Source organism: Melozone crissalis, unplaced genomic scaffold (genome assembly GCF_028551555.1).
Source record: "Melozone crissalis strain CALT ecotype California unplaced genomic scaffold, PUWL_Pcris_2 ptg000014l_1, whole genome shotgun sequence".
Classification (NCBI taxonomy): Eukaryota; Metazoa; Chordata; class Aves; order Passeriformes; family Passerellidae; genus Melozone; species Melozone crissalis.
In genome coordinates, this window is record NW_026535792.1 from 13410117 (window position 1) to 13425712 (window position 15596).

Here is a 15596-nt window from a genome sequence, read left to right on the forward strand (position 1 = left end):
AACCTTTTTTCCCAAGTCAGGAAAACTAAAAATTATTCACTTTTTTTTAATTGATAATCCTTTGCATGAGTCAGGCATTTTGAAACTATAGAATGTATTATTTACCTTGAAAATTAGGTATTGATGTAGGATTTTTGGGGTTTTTTGTCTCTTCTTAATCTGGCACACCATATCAGTATCAGGAGTCTTGAGCTTTATCGTAATTGAAAGTCACTTGGTAAGGAAAATGTTGTGTAATTATGAAATGTACAGTCTCTGTCTCTTCCCCTCCCTTTTTATTATTGCAACTTTACTGCTTCCTCCCTCTTTTTTTTTTCTTTTTTTTTTCTTTTTCTTTTTTTCCTCCCCCTGAAGCTTCCTCTTTTTGTCATGGATATCAACTGAAATGAACAAAACACAATAAAGCTGTTTATGTCAGTTTTTTTGGATGACTGTAAGTGCTGATTATAACAAGTTTAAGGAATTTCCTTTGTTGAGTGTGTACCCACGCCATATGGCTCAACATGGAACATTAACTTGACAGGGATAATGGATTGTGGTATATGGAGACAATTTTGCCTGCAGCTTCACTATAACTCATTCTGGTTGGGGATCACAAGTTTATAATATAGGATGCAGCAAACATCCAGATGGATTTACTTTACATAAAAGAGTTGCGTTTCTTTTTATTTCCTGCCTGTAATTGATGGGGGGGGGAAGACTTTTAAAAAAAGAATTAAAAAGTGGTAAAGAATGGGTCTTATTCAGGGAAGAAAAATCTTAGCATGTATGTAGCTGAAGTGTTTTGGATACACTGAAATGTGCATAGGTGAAGCGTTGTTACTTATACACACATGCACAATCGTTGAAATAATATCTCCAGTGCTTTCACTTTTCAGAATATTTCAGTACAGCTCCAGTTCTAGAAATACATAATGTTCTAGGATAGTGTGAAAAAAGCTATTTAAAACATATCTCTGATTTTTACTTCAAGGCTGTTTTTATCATAAGCAAAGTGACCGCTTAATTAGCATTTCTGGTGCTTTAGTAATGCTCCCATAGCACCCTGTTTTCTTTTAGGAAGATAATAATCCTTCTAAGCTTTTTGTGATACATGCAAAGAAAATATTGGTGAAATAGTTCTACTTCTGTGTTTACCTCATATAATAGGAAGTGTCCAAATATCATACAAATATAACAAAAGTCAGTATAAATCTAATGTGTCCTACTGATCTACATGCCCAAGGTAAGTCCTAATTTTATGAATACTTCTGCATCTAAGAGACTTTAAGCACACATAATCCCATTAAGCATGTATGTAGCTGTTTGAAGGATCAGAGTCATAAATCCATATTTAGGATTTCAAATAGAGCTACATGACATGGCTTCAACATTCCTGAGCACTTGTGATTGAGTTATACTTCAAATAAAATTGGGTATTTTGCTGTCTGAAAAGCAGCCATCTTTTAGCTATCAGTTTTGGAGATTCTTTTAAAACACTATATTTTTGAGACTCCGAATTTTGACCTTCTGTATCCAATATAGCTGTTGTAATTTTTTTTAACCACTTTCTCATGGATAAGAATTTATTATTTTTTTTCAATTATCTCTTGAAAAAGAGGTAAGTACCTGAGCAGATGGACGAGACATGGTTCATGGTTGGGCAAGAGAGATGCTGGTAGTGATTATAATAGGTGCTGTTTGTCCAGTCTTCCTCCCTTGTCACTGACTTAATATGTTAATATTACAGTTTAGCATTTTTAGACATTACTGAAGTTTCAGAAAGTAGATATCTATAAAGAATCTGCATTTGAGAAGGGAGCAATAAAAAGGATCACTAACTATTGACCTATGAAGAATCTGTGGTAGCTTAAGATGTAGGGTTTCTTTTAGGTTTTCATGCTGCAAATTATACTTGAAAAAGCTTCTCTCTGTTCATTCATCTTCCCCCTGCATGCCTGGCTGTGTGTGCGATAATCACAAACAGGTGGGATTTTACTACGGACTTAGACATAGTTGCTTGTATTCTTTCTATGAAGTCCCTTATTTGCTACTGCCACTACAGCTACAAAAAGAGAGTCTCAGGAAAACACATGGATTTATCTTGAATATTTTCAAAAAAACTGGCACTGTATTCGATGTAAAGGAGCAAAAACATCATCTCTAATATACCAGTCAGATGGTGGATCTTCAATTTATTGTCTGCTGTTTGGGAAACACTAGGATAGGGAAATGTACACCAGTGTTGCAATAAACTTGAAGAATTTAAATCTGTAGATAAGAAGATTCTTTCCAGGAACTGTAAGGGGAGTTGGCTATTTCTGCCAGATTCTGGACTTCTTGTCTCCTTTTAAGCTTCAGAAGGAAAAAAAAGAAGGAAAAACAGAGTCAAACCCTCAGGAAACACTTAATAAAATTGAAATTTTGAAGTAGCATTTGTGTCCTGTATCAGCATTTACCAGTCCACCAAAGGACTTCTGCAGGACTCTCTTTGCAGAAGAACCTGAATGTTCTGTCCAGGTTACAGTGGTGACTACTGCAGCACAGATTACACCCCAGAACTAGAGTTCTGTCAAGGTGCAATTGCTGTGCTGGCAATAAGAATGTTGCACTCTGTGTGTATTTTTCATATTCAGGTCCTGTAAAAGCTACAAAAGCAAGCTTCACTTTTTTCCTAGTCTTGTAATGCATAGGGGCCTGTGGGGAGTGCACTTATGATCCAGCCTTGTTAATGGCTTAGTGCAAGGATGTGATAAAAGTCCAGTAAGTTGTCAGTAGAAAGGCCATCAATAGAAATTTATGAAGAGTAATGCGTGCAAGTGAATTCCGGCGGCCTCTGACAGTAAGCTGCCCTAACCCTCTTTGATCCTCAAGGGCCTGCTGAATCTCAAGTTGAAGTCAATGGTTTGGGTATAAAGAGCAATCATTTAATTTTTGTTTCGCTAATGATTTATTACTAAATATTTCTGCAGCCTTTGGACTACTGTTTTTCTTTACTGAGCTGCCCTTTCAAGGGACTCGTCGTGAGGGGAGTCTCGGCCCGCGCCGATGCAAGGCCGCGCTGTCGGTGGCATTTCCGTGCGCTGCAGGCCCGGCGCCGGGAGGGGGCGCTCTGGGCACGGCAGCGGCCGCGCTGCGGGGAGCGGGAACGCGCCGGGGCCCCCGCCGCTGCCCGGACGGCATTGCCGCCACTCCTCCTCCCCGGGACGGAATTGTCCCCTCTCTCGAACGGCATTGCCACCCCCCCCCCGGACGGCACTGTCACCCCCCGACCGGCATTGTCACAGCCACGCGGCGCTGCTGGCTCCCTTCCGCTCCAACCACGGCGTGCTGCGAGCCACCACTTTGTTTCTGCCCTTAGACAAGGTGGACTGTATTTTATAGAAAAAACAGAAATTAATGTCTAGCTTAAAATAGCACTTCTGTTAAGTTGCAAACGAGTTAGTGTTAACTTAGTACTTTTTCAATATTTCCAGTAGTTTTGACAGAATTTCTTAAGAACTTCATTAAGGGTTGGCTGAGATGTGTTTTCCTTTGTCAGATTTCTCTGTGATCCGCCTGCAGTCCCCTGTCAGTTTCCTGAGTGTGTAGTTCACATGAGAAGTCCCTGCTGAATTTAGAACATTTGAATACTTGGAAGTAGACGTGTGCTTAGTTGCTTTACAGAATTTGTGCCTAAATCTACTCCTAATAAATGTGGAGTATTGATTAGGTCCTGTTTTCAATGAGACCTTCAGAATCAAACTCATGTGATTAAGTCTCAGTGTTTGTTTAACAGCGGTGTGCAGACCAGTGTGAAAAGGGGAGTGACCGTATACATAAACTGGATCTCAAACAGATGAAAAGTTAGCTAATATGGGGCAGGATTAAATTACTAGTGAGTGGAAGTCTTGTGTCTTGCCCTAAAACAGAAGACTGTCTTTGTTCTAAAGTGACATGCATGCTTTAATGCTTCTTTTTGGGGAGGGAAGCAGTTCTGAAAGCTCAGTGCCATTCCTTGTCTCTGGACTGCCATGTGACTTTCTCCATTTACCAGTTTTAAAATTGCCCCTGTACTTTATTTTCAACAACTTACTTGAAGCAAGTGAGTTGGAATTGTATCAAGGAAGAAAGTTTGAAATTCTGTGGCCAAAAAATTTCTTTTAGACTGTAGGGGCAGATGCTCCTGCCACCGAAGCTGTGTTTCTGGTTATGTACTTTGTTCGGTAATTTGGAAGACTTAGCATTAGTATCATTACTTACAGAATTGAATAACTTTTCATTTCAAGACAGAACAGCAGCAGGATTTGAAATGTTTGAGTTTGGCAAGAAAAGGCTTGTCTGTAAAACAATGAAATTGCGTTGGGGAAATACAGTGCCTCTGTTCAGCTGTGGCGGGCTGAGGTACACTGCGAGCTGTTGTGAGCTGCAGCTGCATTTACCATCAAACACTGAGCTGCTGCCGATGAATGTTTTGTTTTTAGTGTCATGGAAACTGTGAGCCAAAGAATGGATATTCTATTCATCTGGGAAAATAGCAGTTCACTGCATAAAACATCAGTTGCTTCCAAAGCAGTTCTTAAAATAGACTTTGTGAATATAACCCTAGAAGTAAAAGTGCAGCAATTTAAATGACCTCGGTACTGCTTTGGTTTTTTAAAATTAGAATATATGTGTGAATTAAATAAACACAGAGGTAGTGAAAGTTTCAAGATACAGCTGTGGCATTGAACTCCTACAATGATTCCATGTTTTACTTAACTATACAATTTTTAATTTAAAGAAATGCAGAAACCCAGATATTTCAATATCAGTCTTAATCCTTTTTATGACTCTTCTCCAAATGGCTTGCCTAAGGAAGGATAGTTTTGGTCATCATTCAGAATCATTTGCTGTTTTATACAGCAGAGTGCAAATCATAAACTCATTGCAGAGACCGGATATCCAAGAGAGTGCTCTCATGGGCATAGAAGGAAAGAGGTACAGATCAGTGTTGTGTGGGTTTTTAAATGCATGAGCATTTTTGCAGAACCAGTATGTAATGAATAATTAAGGGACTTAATTCAGTTGAATTGGAAAGCTTAAACTTATTTCACTAAGTTTTGGTGTTGAGGGAAAAGTGTATGTAAGAGGTAAAGAGAAACCAATACAGAAAAATAGATATTTGAAGTCATTGCAAAAGTAGGCTGAAGAAATTGGAAGTAATATGACCTGATGGAAGGTGGGGCAGAATTGCCAGTTGCAGGATTTCAGAATCCAGGATTCTGGAATGGATGTGATACTGGTAAATAGAAAGAAACCCTTGCATCCAGTGAAAGCACTGGGATTCTTTCTGTTTATTGCTTTTTGGCTTAGGTTTGGTTGGTCGCTGTTTGTGGGCTTGTGGGATTTTGTTTTGTCTTAATTGGGGGTTTGGAAATCAGGTGCAATATTTTTGATCTAACGTGAGGTGTGCTGGGCAGAGGTGGATGGTCTCTGCCCTGCCCATGCTGTCTCACCTGCAGCTGCCCTGCCCAGACCCCAGCCTGCCCTGGTGCAAGGGGCTGCTCCAGGCCAGGTGCAGAACTTTACATTTGTTATGGTTGAATTTTATGAGTTCCTGTTGGCCCAATCCTGCAGGTTGTTTCTGTTCCTCTGAATGGTGGTCCTGCCTTCAAGTATGCCAACTGCATCTCCGAAATTACAGTCTGTAAAAACTCTTTCGGGGTGTGCTCGGTGTTTTCCTCCTAGCTGATAAAGACTTTAAGCAAGAGAGGTCCCATATACACTGTATAGTTGGTAATAACAGAATTATAAATGCAGGGAGAGTGAAAACCAAGGTAAATTTCAGTTGAAAAAACTGCATGAGAAGTAAAATAGGTGCTTCAGATGCTGACACTTAGATGAGTTACTCAGAACAGGATCAAGAAAAGTGTTTTATAAGTGTTTATGACTGTTTGATATCAAGTGTAGTTGAAAGCTTACAGCAGAGATAACAGCTAGGTATGAAATGGGAAATGTCTTTGAAATTAGTCCTTGTTTCTGTATAAAAGGCTTGCACAATAATATACAGAACCTGTTCTATAGTCCAGGGAGTTGAACTACAAGCAGGTAAAATAGATAAAAAGATATAAAGCCCATGTGGTTTTACTTTCACTCATAATACTGTTTAGGCTTACAAGGAAGATTTTCACTCTGCAATACTTTCAGGGGCCATCACCACATAACACCAGGGTGGACATTTGGCCTTTTCTAGTCAACACCTCAGGAGGTTCCCTGTGGGATTTGCCAAGGCCACAATGCCTTTTGCAGAGGTGCTGGGGTAGGCCAACAGGAAGGGCTGGGATAATGGAGGAATGTGGAAAGTTTCTGTAGCTCCTACCCTCCCCCTGAAGGGGAAATCCACTTCCAGACTGCAGGGCCTTGTCTCAGTCCTGCACGTGGCTGAATAAGAGGCAGTTTGCTTCCCAGAGTGCAGTTCAGAGCACTCCACTGAGCTGGCTGCATTTGTTTCAATCTGCCAGCTCTGAATTTCCAGTAACGCATTCAGATTGACAAGCTGATGCTTAAAAAAAATAAAGGTAAAAACCCCTAAATCTGGGGGTGAGATTTGAGTCATGTTGGTGTTTCCAGTTGCATTTAAAACATTATCTGATGCTAACTTTCACTCCCTTAATGCATTCTTATTTTAATAGCGTAATAAGTTTATTTTTTAAAATAATTATTTCAAAATGTAGCCTTTGTTTGTCAAATGGTTTGTTATCAATGCACATAGCTTACAAAGCTCAGGTACCTTGATAGTGTACTGTGCCAGCTTACAGTGAAAAAGCCACACCTTTCCCACAAAATCAGATTGAAGAGTATTGCCATTAGCCTGCTAATCCTTTATTAATAAAATTCCATTTTGGTGATGTCATTATTTACGAATTGCTATCAGGGGAGTAAATAGTTTAGGTAATCCCATTTACTTATTTTAAATAGTGTACAAAATGAATCTTCTTACAGAGATCTTGCACTTTATGAATATTCTAAGACTTAGTAAAAACCAGCCTTAATATCTGAGATAACCCCTTGCTTTATATATTTTTGAAAAAAAAAATTAATCCTTTTGGAGTCAGGATACCTTGACCTGCTGATACAGATGTGCAGAGCATTAGTAATTGCTTTTACATTCTCCTTGCTGTTGTAATAGAAAGTATTTCATCATTCTTATTCATGTCATCATTTCTGTAAAATAATTACCAATATTGCAATGAGCATTCCTATTATTCTTAACATGCTGAGGAAAAGTGTTTTCCTTATCTGCTTTAGGTCACTTAAAGCCTCTGTAAAGCATGTGTAGCCAAGCAGAGAGGTAGGATTGATTGATATATGAAGTTTTAGTCTTTAGTGCATTGAGCAGCTCCCCCTGATCTATGGTGTTTTTAAACCTGAGACTTACGATCACCTTGACTATGTCTGGACTTGGGTTATTATTCTTAATGTTTCTTCAGTTGTTGTTTCTTCCACACCTGTTATGATCTCTTATAAATAATCTGTTACTCAAAATTCCAGTGTTCATCCTGGAGGAGCCTTGGCAGTAAGGTATTGGTGTTTTCATAAATACATGGAGATGTGAGGTGCCTACAGATGAGGGATGGTTTAGAGAGATCTGTCATTTTGAGTGTTATTTTGGTGGACAGTTAAAAGTTCATTCTCTGTGTAGCTGCAATACCAGTTTACATTTCTGCACACTTGTGCAGTTACCATCAGTGGTTCAGGGCTTGGGAGGATTGCTTTCAATTTTTGGATATTCCAAAGTCCCATACTGTAAATATTGCTTTTGTACTAAAAGAAGAGCATCTATTTTAAGCTCCTAGCATTTGAAGTACTTTGCATTACTCTAGACTATGTAATTATTCTTTCTGGGGTTTTGTTTCACATTCTTTTGGCTCGATGCACCTTCATGTAATGCATGTGAATAGTCAGGAGTTTCCAGCCCCTAACCAGGACATGGCTTCTTTCAGGCACCATCTCCTCAGGATTCCCCCTCTTGTTTTAACAGGTAACTTGGTTATTCTGTGCTACCTGTGGGAATTGTTTCTAGAAGAAGTAAAACTCAGAAAACACTTAACATGTTGTTTTGTCTTCCAAAATGTGTTATAACATCTAATGTGTGTTTGGGGTTTGGTTTTCTATATTGTTTTCCTGTGTTGTTTGGTTCTTTGGGTGGTTTGGTGGGGTTTTTTATTTAATTGGTTTTTTGTTTGGGGTGGGTTTTTCCCCCTGTTGTTGTTGGGGTTTTTTTGTTTGTTTGTTGTTTGTTTTTTTTCTTCATTTTAGCAGCTACTGCTGGTCTGGACCCCACAGATTGCAAATTCCTGTTTTGCAGACCTCTGTCTCTGCAATTGAGCTGGCTGTGAGGGGTGAAGTTAGAAAAGGTTGTGCAAGTCATTCAAGTAAGAACTATCAGAAGTGTTCTCCAGCACAGGACCAGTGTATGCAGTTGCAGTTGCCTTGTGGAAGATGGTTATAAATGTTTGTTGTGTTTGTGCCTGTGTTTATACAAAAAATGGGCAAGGGGGGAATCTTTCTTTGTTGACAAGCTGGCTTTTCACATGAAGTGAGAATCAGTAGATCTTGGATAGTAAGAGAAGCTGTAGATTCCTGCAGAACTTATATATACATGTGAAATAATCTAGAAATTTGTAGTAAGTAGTGTCACCAAAATAATCTTTTAATTGGAAACAGGTGTAGCATTTTGTTGTAAAGTGTGGCTTCTCTATTCATTTCCAATTAAAAAATCCTCTTGACTTTAGACTTAAGAATGTAATTGACGTTCTAAGTAATTTTTGTCCTTAGATCTGGGACAAATTCCACACCAGGAGAGCAAGGGATGCTTTTCAGTTAACTATAAGTAACAGCTTTGCTTGTTACTTAAGAATTTCAGCTAAATCCCTTGGGGATGAGGTGGGGAAGATGACAAAAGAAAAAATATTTTAATTGATAAAGTGAAGACACTTGGATACTCTAGAAAAACAAGGGATGGATAGGTGAGTTAAGTAAATGTATATGGCAAATGGTGGCAGTGTGGAATGGCTGTGTGTTCACATGCAAACTCACTTTGGTTATTGTTTTCTGGATATTCAATATCCCTCATCTCCCTCATTTTTAGTATATTTTCAATCTGTGTCTCACTGGGTGTTCCCTCTATGTGCAGCACACATAATGGGTTAATAGAGTGCTACCATTGATAATGGTGAGGTTAGCCTGGGGTGGACATAGTAGTGGAGGATTTGCAAGTGCATGGAACAGCTCTTCAGGAATTATTTGGTTTGCAGATACTTGCCCACATATGCTTGGGGGAGGAAGAGAAGAAAGTTCTTTCTTCAGGTTTGTCCTCCCTCTTCCCTCAGTTACTGCTGTGCATTCTTCCTGCCAGCGACTTCAGTGCCTTTTAGCCTTGCAAACGTTTGATTTGTTATTCAGCTCAGAGTAAACCTGCTAAGTGGAGGGACAGGAATAGTACTGGGGAAGGAGCCCTCATGGATCAGCCTCTGTTGGAATAGAAATGTTCCTAGTTGACATGAGCATATAAATTACAAGTTCATAGGGTCAATCCAAATATAATGTGGAATTTAGTCCACCCTTACCTCCTGTGTATTTGAAGTACATAAGAACATTAATAAATTGTTTTTATAGCACAAGATCTGTGCAGTGATCTGCAAACTGACAAAATACTCCATCTTTTCTTAGATGTACTTACAAATCAATGGGATGGAAGTGTCAAAGGCATGTCTTTGAGAAGCAGGTTCTTTAGTACCTCTTCACACACTGACATTATTTAAAAAAAAATATTGTGTTAAAGAAGTTGTGAGAAATCCCTTGACTTCTGTGTTTAACATCTTTATAAATATACTCGGAGATTTATTGCCTGGTTGGTTCAATCAGTAGAATTTTCACAGTGAAAGACATCTGCAAATGCCGACACAACTGTAAGTATAAAAGCTTCTGATCTTTTTTGTCTTTGGAAAGCAAATTGAATTTTTTTTTTCCAGATCATCTTGTGCAAATGTTAACAAAAGCAATAATTCAGTATCCGTTCCTAAATTGCAAAAGTTATAATGGGAAGTTGATTACAGGTAATTCCAGCTTCAGTTTTTTCACATTTTGGATTATTTGGATGTGAAAAGCAGTTCTTGCTCCAAATAAGTAATTGGACTTGATAACAAAAGTATGATGCTGTCTTCTTACAAATGAGAATTTATGGCATGGAGAATCCTAGGACATTACTGGCAGACCTGAGATTGGACTGTTAAATCCCATAAATCTCATTTAGTATCACAGCCCTTACTTCTTGATAATCATTAGTTTTGTAGGATCTCAGTCTTTCAAAATTTTGGCCAAAAAAGGAGGAGGGAGCAAATCTGTAGTGTTAAACCCAAGTTTTGCTAACACATTTACTTCTGATGTCTGGGAAAATTGGTCTTAGAAGATTTCACAGTATGGGGGAAAAAACCTACATTTTTTCACTAGTTGCAGTCTGTACATACCATTTTTATAATGATTATTGTATTTATCATGAGACTGCATTGCTGATCAACATTTGGACAGGGCATTTCTGGCTTAATTATGTTTGTAGTTTTTCTTCTGTTACTTTATTAAAATTCTGCCAGTAATAGGATTTTATTGTGTATTAATTACTTATTAAACTTCAGGTTAAAAATGTGTCCTGCAAGTTTGCAGACATTCTGTACTGTGTAGGTTTGACTGCTTTATTAAAAGGTGTGAGTGTGGCTGAGTTTGCAAGACTTGGAGGGATATTGACTGGAGGAACTGCTTGCAGTCAGAAGTCTGAACTGAGATGAAGCAGTGATATGAGATAAAGGCTGGGTTAGGAAAGTGATTACGGCTGGGGACCTGCTAATCACTGACCTCTGTAGGGATCCTGTAGTTTATCACTAATCTCACTTGCACTTGGCATTTTTCTGTGTTGCTGCTTCATTGTTCATAGCTGAGTGAGTAATTTGGCTTGGAATGAACAGGAGGAGGGTGCTGCAAGTCCAGCAGCTGCACTTGTTGGCACTGGCTTGTTAAACATCCTCAGTGCAGCCAGCAGCATGCTTGGCACACATCAGCCAATAATACTTAAACATTGTCATGAAGAGAATAGGAGGTCATTTGTTTTAAACCATTTCTTCTAATTGTGTTGCTCCAGATCTCTGTTTCATTTCCAGGAGTGCTGGGGCTCGAGTATCAGAAGGAAAAATGCACGTTGTATTTTTATATGTACTCACAATATATACATGTGTGCATTACAGGTCTTTAAAGTGCTAGACAGAAGATACTAAAACTGGGACAGCCTCTATTAATGAGTAGGCTGTATAGCAGTAGAAAAGGAAGAAATTATTCCTCTGCTGCCGTGGGAAATGCATTGATATGTAGTAAAAATTTTTATGGCTGCGTGTGTCAGTCTTGCTTCAAAGAAGGCAACACACCAAGTCCTAGGAGCAGAGATGGATTTGTGTTTTAACCAAATGTAATTTTCTTTTTACTGTACTGAATAATTGCTGAATAAGAATTTCTAATGCCAGCAAAATTTAAAGAAATAAAGAGTGAACCTACAAGAATCTTATTCTATAAACCTTGTATACTTTTTACCTCGTGGTAATTTGGAAAGCAATATTGATTAGTAGCAAAATATCTATTTTGTTGAAGGTTTTTCTTGCATCTTTTGTATGTGCCAGTGTAGCTTGTGCAGCTTGCTCCTTGTTACATTGGATCTGCATATGAAAAATTATTTGAATGTATTCACTCTGTGAGTAACAAAGACACATACTTTGGATGTGGAGGGGGAGAAAGCAGTCTGATAATTGATTTCTAACTGAATTGAGTTGAAATATTAAACTGAAAACACCACTTTAATAATTTGAAAAGAAAAAGAAATCCTCAAACTTGTCAACAAAGTTAATAAGCTGATTTTTGGGTAGGCTATCTGTGGGGACCAGTTTAAAGTGTTACATTGAAGAAATGATGTTTAGGAACTGTAAAAACACGTTTCAGTGTTCACTTAGAGCAGATTCTCTGTACAAGTAGGGCAGACATACTTCATGTCTGACAAACAGAGCAGCTGCCAGCTGTGGTCACTGTGGCATTCATGCTGGATGATAAACATTGCTCATTAAAAGACGTTGTTGCTTTCCATATTGCCAACCACACAAATTCTCAGCAATGCACAGACAGATCTTCAGTCTGTAAAGGGTTAATTCTGTGGGAAATGAAATAATTTTTTGAGAGTTCTGTCATCTTCTCATAAGCCAAGCATTTTCTAGAAGCAGTGGGAAAAGGCTGTTTGATACTGGCAGGCATTTATAGCACAATCACTGAAGTAGTCCTCAGCTGAGTTCATGCAGCGCTGTTTTCAGCTCACTATCACTTTGCATCTTGCTGTTTCAGTTCCTTCTGTGTTCAGAGTATTTAGGCTGCACAGCTGTTATAGTATAGATGGATTGTGGAAGACAATTCCTCGTGTGGTATTCAAAGGCTGTGTTAAGTTGTGAGCATATCACATTTAGACAAGTGATTGCAAGAGAAAAAAATTATTTACTAAATGCCCATTAATGTTTGAATTGCTAGAGAATGTGTCAGGGTTGTGGTTCAAAATGTCTAGTGGGATTTTCTTGGTTGGGTTTCTGTTAACTCCATAGTCCCTGAACTTTAGGCTTGTTAGGTGGTGACTAGGTCCTTGAAATTTTTCGTGATAAAAACACATGAAACGTCAAAAAAAACCCCCAAGGCCCAACAAGACACATGAATTCCAAGTTATTAAAAGATTCAAATGCCTTGTGAATTGACCTGTGCAAATGTAAAATTTTTGCATATAAGCAGCTCAATTTTTTAACAATGTCTATTGCTTTATTCCAAATCAGCTTGGAATGCACAACTCTGGAGGCACTAGGATGTAACCTGAAGAATAGTTTACCATGATGCTACTTTGTAAGCAAGGCATAGATTTTGCTTTTAAAATGGCAGCATCTAGCTTTTTTGTTGTGTGAAAATAAAATCAGATCTGAAGAGGAAATAAACTTCATCTGGGCATCTGCTTTACCTTCCCAGCTGATAAGTCTGCACACTGCCTTACCTCCATCTCTGCACAAACCTGTGCAAATGAAAGTGTTCAATAAGGATTTTGTCATTAATAGTGGTTTTGCTCTCTTTCTTCTAATTAATGTTCAATGAGGATTTTGTAATTTATCGTGTTTTTTGCTCTCCTTCTTTTAATTAATGTCGGGTGCCACAATGATAAGTGTCCTTATGTCCCTGAAATGCTGAGCATTGGTGTTTCTGAATTTGCAGCTGCAATGCAAAGGAGACTATTGCTGTCTGTGTAGTGGGCACTGACTGAGACAAGACCTGAGAGAGGGCATAACAGACTCAGCTGCAAATCTTGTGGGGTAAGCCTGCAAGTCTGTCAGGGTCTGCTTTAGCTCTCAGTGTCATTGTATTTTTAGAGTTTGCATTCTCATAAGCACTGGGACTCCAGTAATTTGGGGTTTTACTTTAACCTCTACATTTTTATTCTCTTCTGTCAATCTGTAGAGAGTATGAGTAAATAAGAAAGGTATTTCATAAGCTGAAAACCACCAAAGGGATTCTGCTTGGATACATTTGGCCATGTTTATGAACTTTATTGGATGCTAGAGACTGCCCATGCATTGATCACAGAGTGTGTGGGACCTACCTGTTTGTGAGCCATCCAGGAAGTGTCATCTTCTCACACCTGACATTAGCCACCTTCCAAGTACTTGTGAAGTAGTGCTGAGTATTTTCTGTTTCTATTGAGAAGTAAACATCACCTGTGGCATTAGCTTACAAAGGTTTGAGTAGTGAGAGTAGCATTGTGCCTGGGCTGGAGCAGCTGAAGTGTGTTGAGATGACAACAGCAGTTTGAAGTCTGTTCTCTATCACCTTTCCATTGTGTTGGAAGTGAAGCTGTCCTGTGATATGGCCAGGCTGGGAAACCTTGGTGTTTTCTCCCTGGGGCTTCAGAGGCTTCACTGCTCTCAGATGTGCTCTGATGGTGCCCAGGATCCCCCACCCTCCTCTGTCCCATCCTTGTGCTGTGCCTGTGTGGAGATGAAGCTGCTGACCCTGCTCCAGTCCCACCCAGGGACCACAGGGTGCAGCTCCATGGTTTGAGGGGGAACCTGGAGCAGGACTTGAGTGTGGGCTCAGTGGGTGTCGCTGTAGTGTGTGACTGTTAATTTTGGGTGTTCAAAAAATGTGTACCTTGAATATTATGACACTATTGCAAGTTTGGGAGTGCTTGAAAGCCCTCTCATGGTTGATCCTGGGTTGTTTTCCAAACCCTTCATTGAAAAGCTAGGACATTTGAACTCAGATTAAATGTTAATTTGCCCAGCTAATTTTTGATAAATATTTAGGCACTGCAGCATCAGAAGGCTTTGACTTTTCCTGGTCACTTCTTGGAATCAAATTTACTTTAGGTTGGGCTGTTGGAGTAAGCTTTTCTCCTTTAATATGAATCTGCCATACTTTAAAAATTATAACATTTAAATAACACGATTTTATGCATTCTTATCTAACAATTTCTTGCTTGCTACACAAACCATAATTTAAATCATAATTTTTCTAGCCTCTGTAATTGACTCTTGTACAAATATTTGTTTTAAAGCCTGCCTGGAATACTGCATACTTCAGTCAAAGTTGTTTATCATGTGATATGAGATTCTCATTTTCTGGAAAGAAAGTGCTGAGTCTGGTTTAAAATGAACAGCATGATTCATCCTACTACTTATAATTTTGCATGCTAGGTATTTTATTTGCTTGGTGCTTGATAGATTGTTAGAAGCAAATTGCTTCAGCAGAAAAATGTTAACTTTTTTTTATCCCTTTGTTACAGCAGAGCTGCCATTTTTCAAGCAAACTATTGTTGACCATACCATTGGTAGCTATCATGATGATAACCTTGCAGAGATGTTGTTCCATGAGATTCAGACTTCCTCTTCCTCCCTGCTTACACAAGATGCACTTTTAAAATGAACAGAAAGCATACTTTAGATTTTCCTCTTATTAAAGTGTATTTAGGGACTTCTAGCAGTAAGAGAGAAAAATCAGAAAAAGCAAAGGAAGTCCTATTCTTGAAGTGCAATTGCAATAACATGGAGCTATTTATCACTGAAATGGGAATGTGAAAGAGGCTACTTTTTCTTCTTATTAGGACAGGATAACACACACATCATTTGCAAAGGGAGTGCCTAGTTGGGTGAGATAGCATTCATTTTCAAATGGGTAGATCTGCTTAATTAATGCTTGCCTTTGGATAAGGCTCTGAGTGGTGGTACAGGGTTTTTCTGAGCCCTAACTGTGCTGTAATTAGGGCAGGCACATGCACTTGGTGCTTTTTGTTACACACAAACTTGATGAGTGTCTTATGCTTGGCATTGTTCCGTGGGCTTCTATTAAAGATTTTTTTCAAAGTGTAGCTTGATAAACTTCTGAGCTCTACTGGAGAAGCTGCACACTGAGTTTTCATATACAAACATGCCATTTTGGTGGCATACCTAACAAATACAGCACTAAGTAGATTTTCTGGAGCTGCCAAACCCATTGCTAATGTCTTGTGACCTGAGGCAGCAACATCAGAAGGCAGCCTCTGC

The 15596-nt window shown here is 38.9% G+C and overlaps 1 protein-coding gene across 7 annotated transcripts in view; it reads left to right on the forward strand.

The window, feature by feature from the left end:
- TCF12 (transcription factor 12) overlaps window positions 1-15596 on the forward strand; it is a 161049-nt gene that overhangs the window by 74841 nt on the left and 70612 nt on the right. The window lies entirely within an intron of this gene.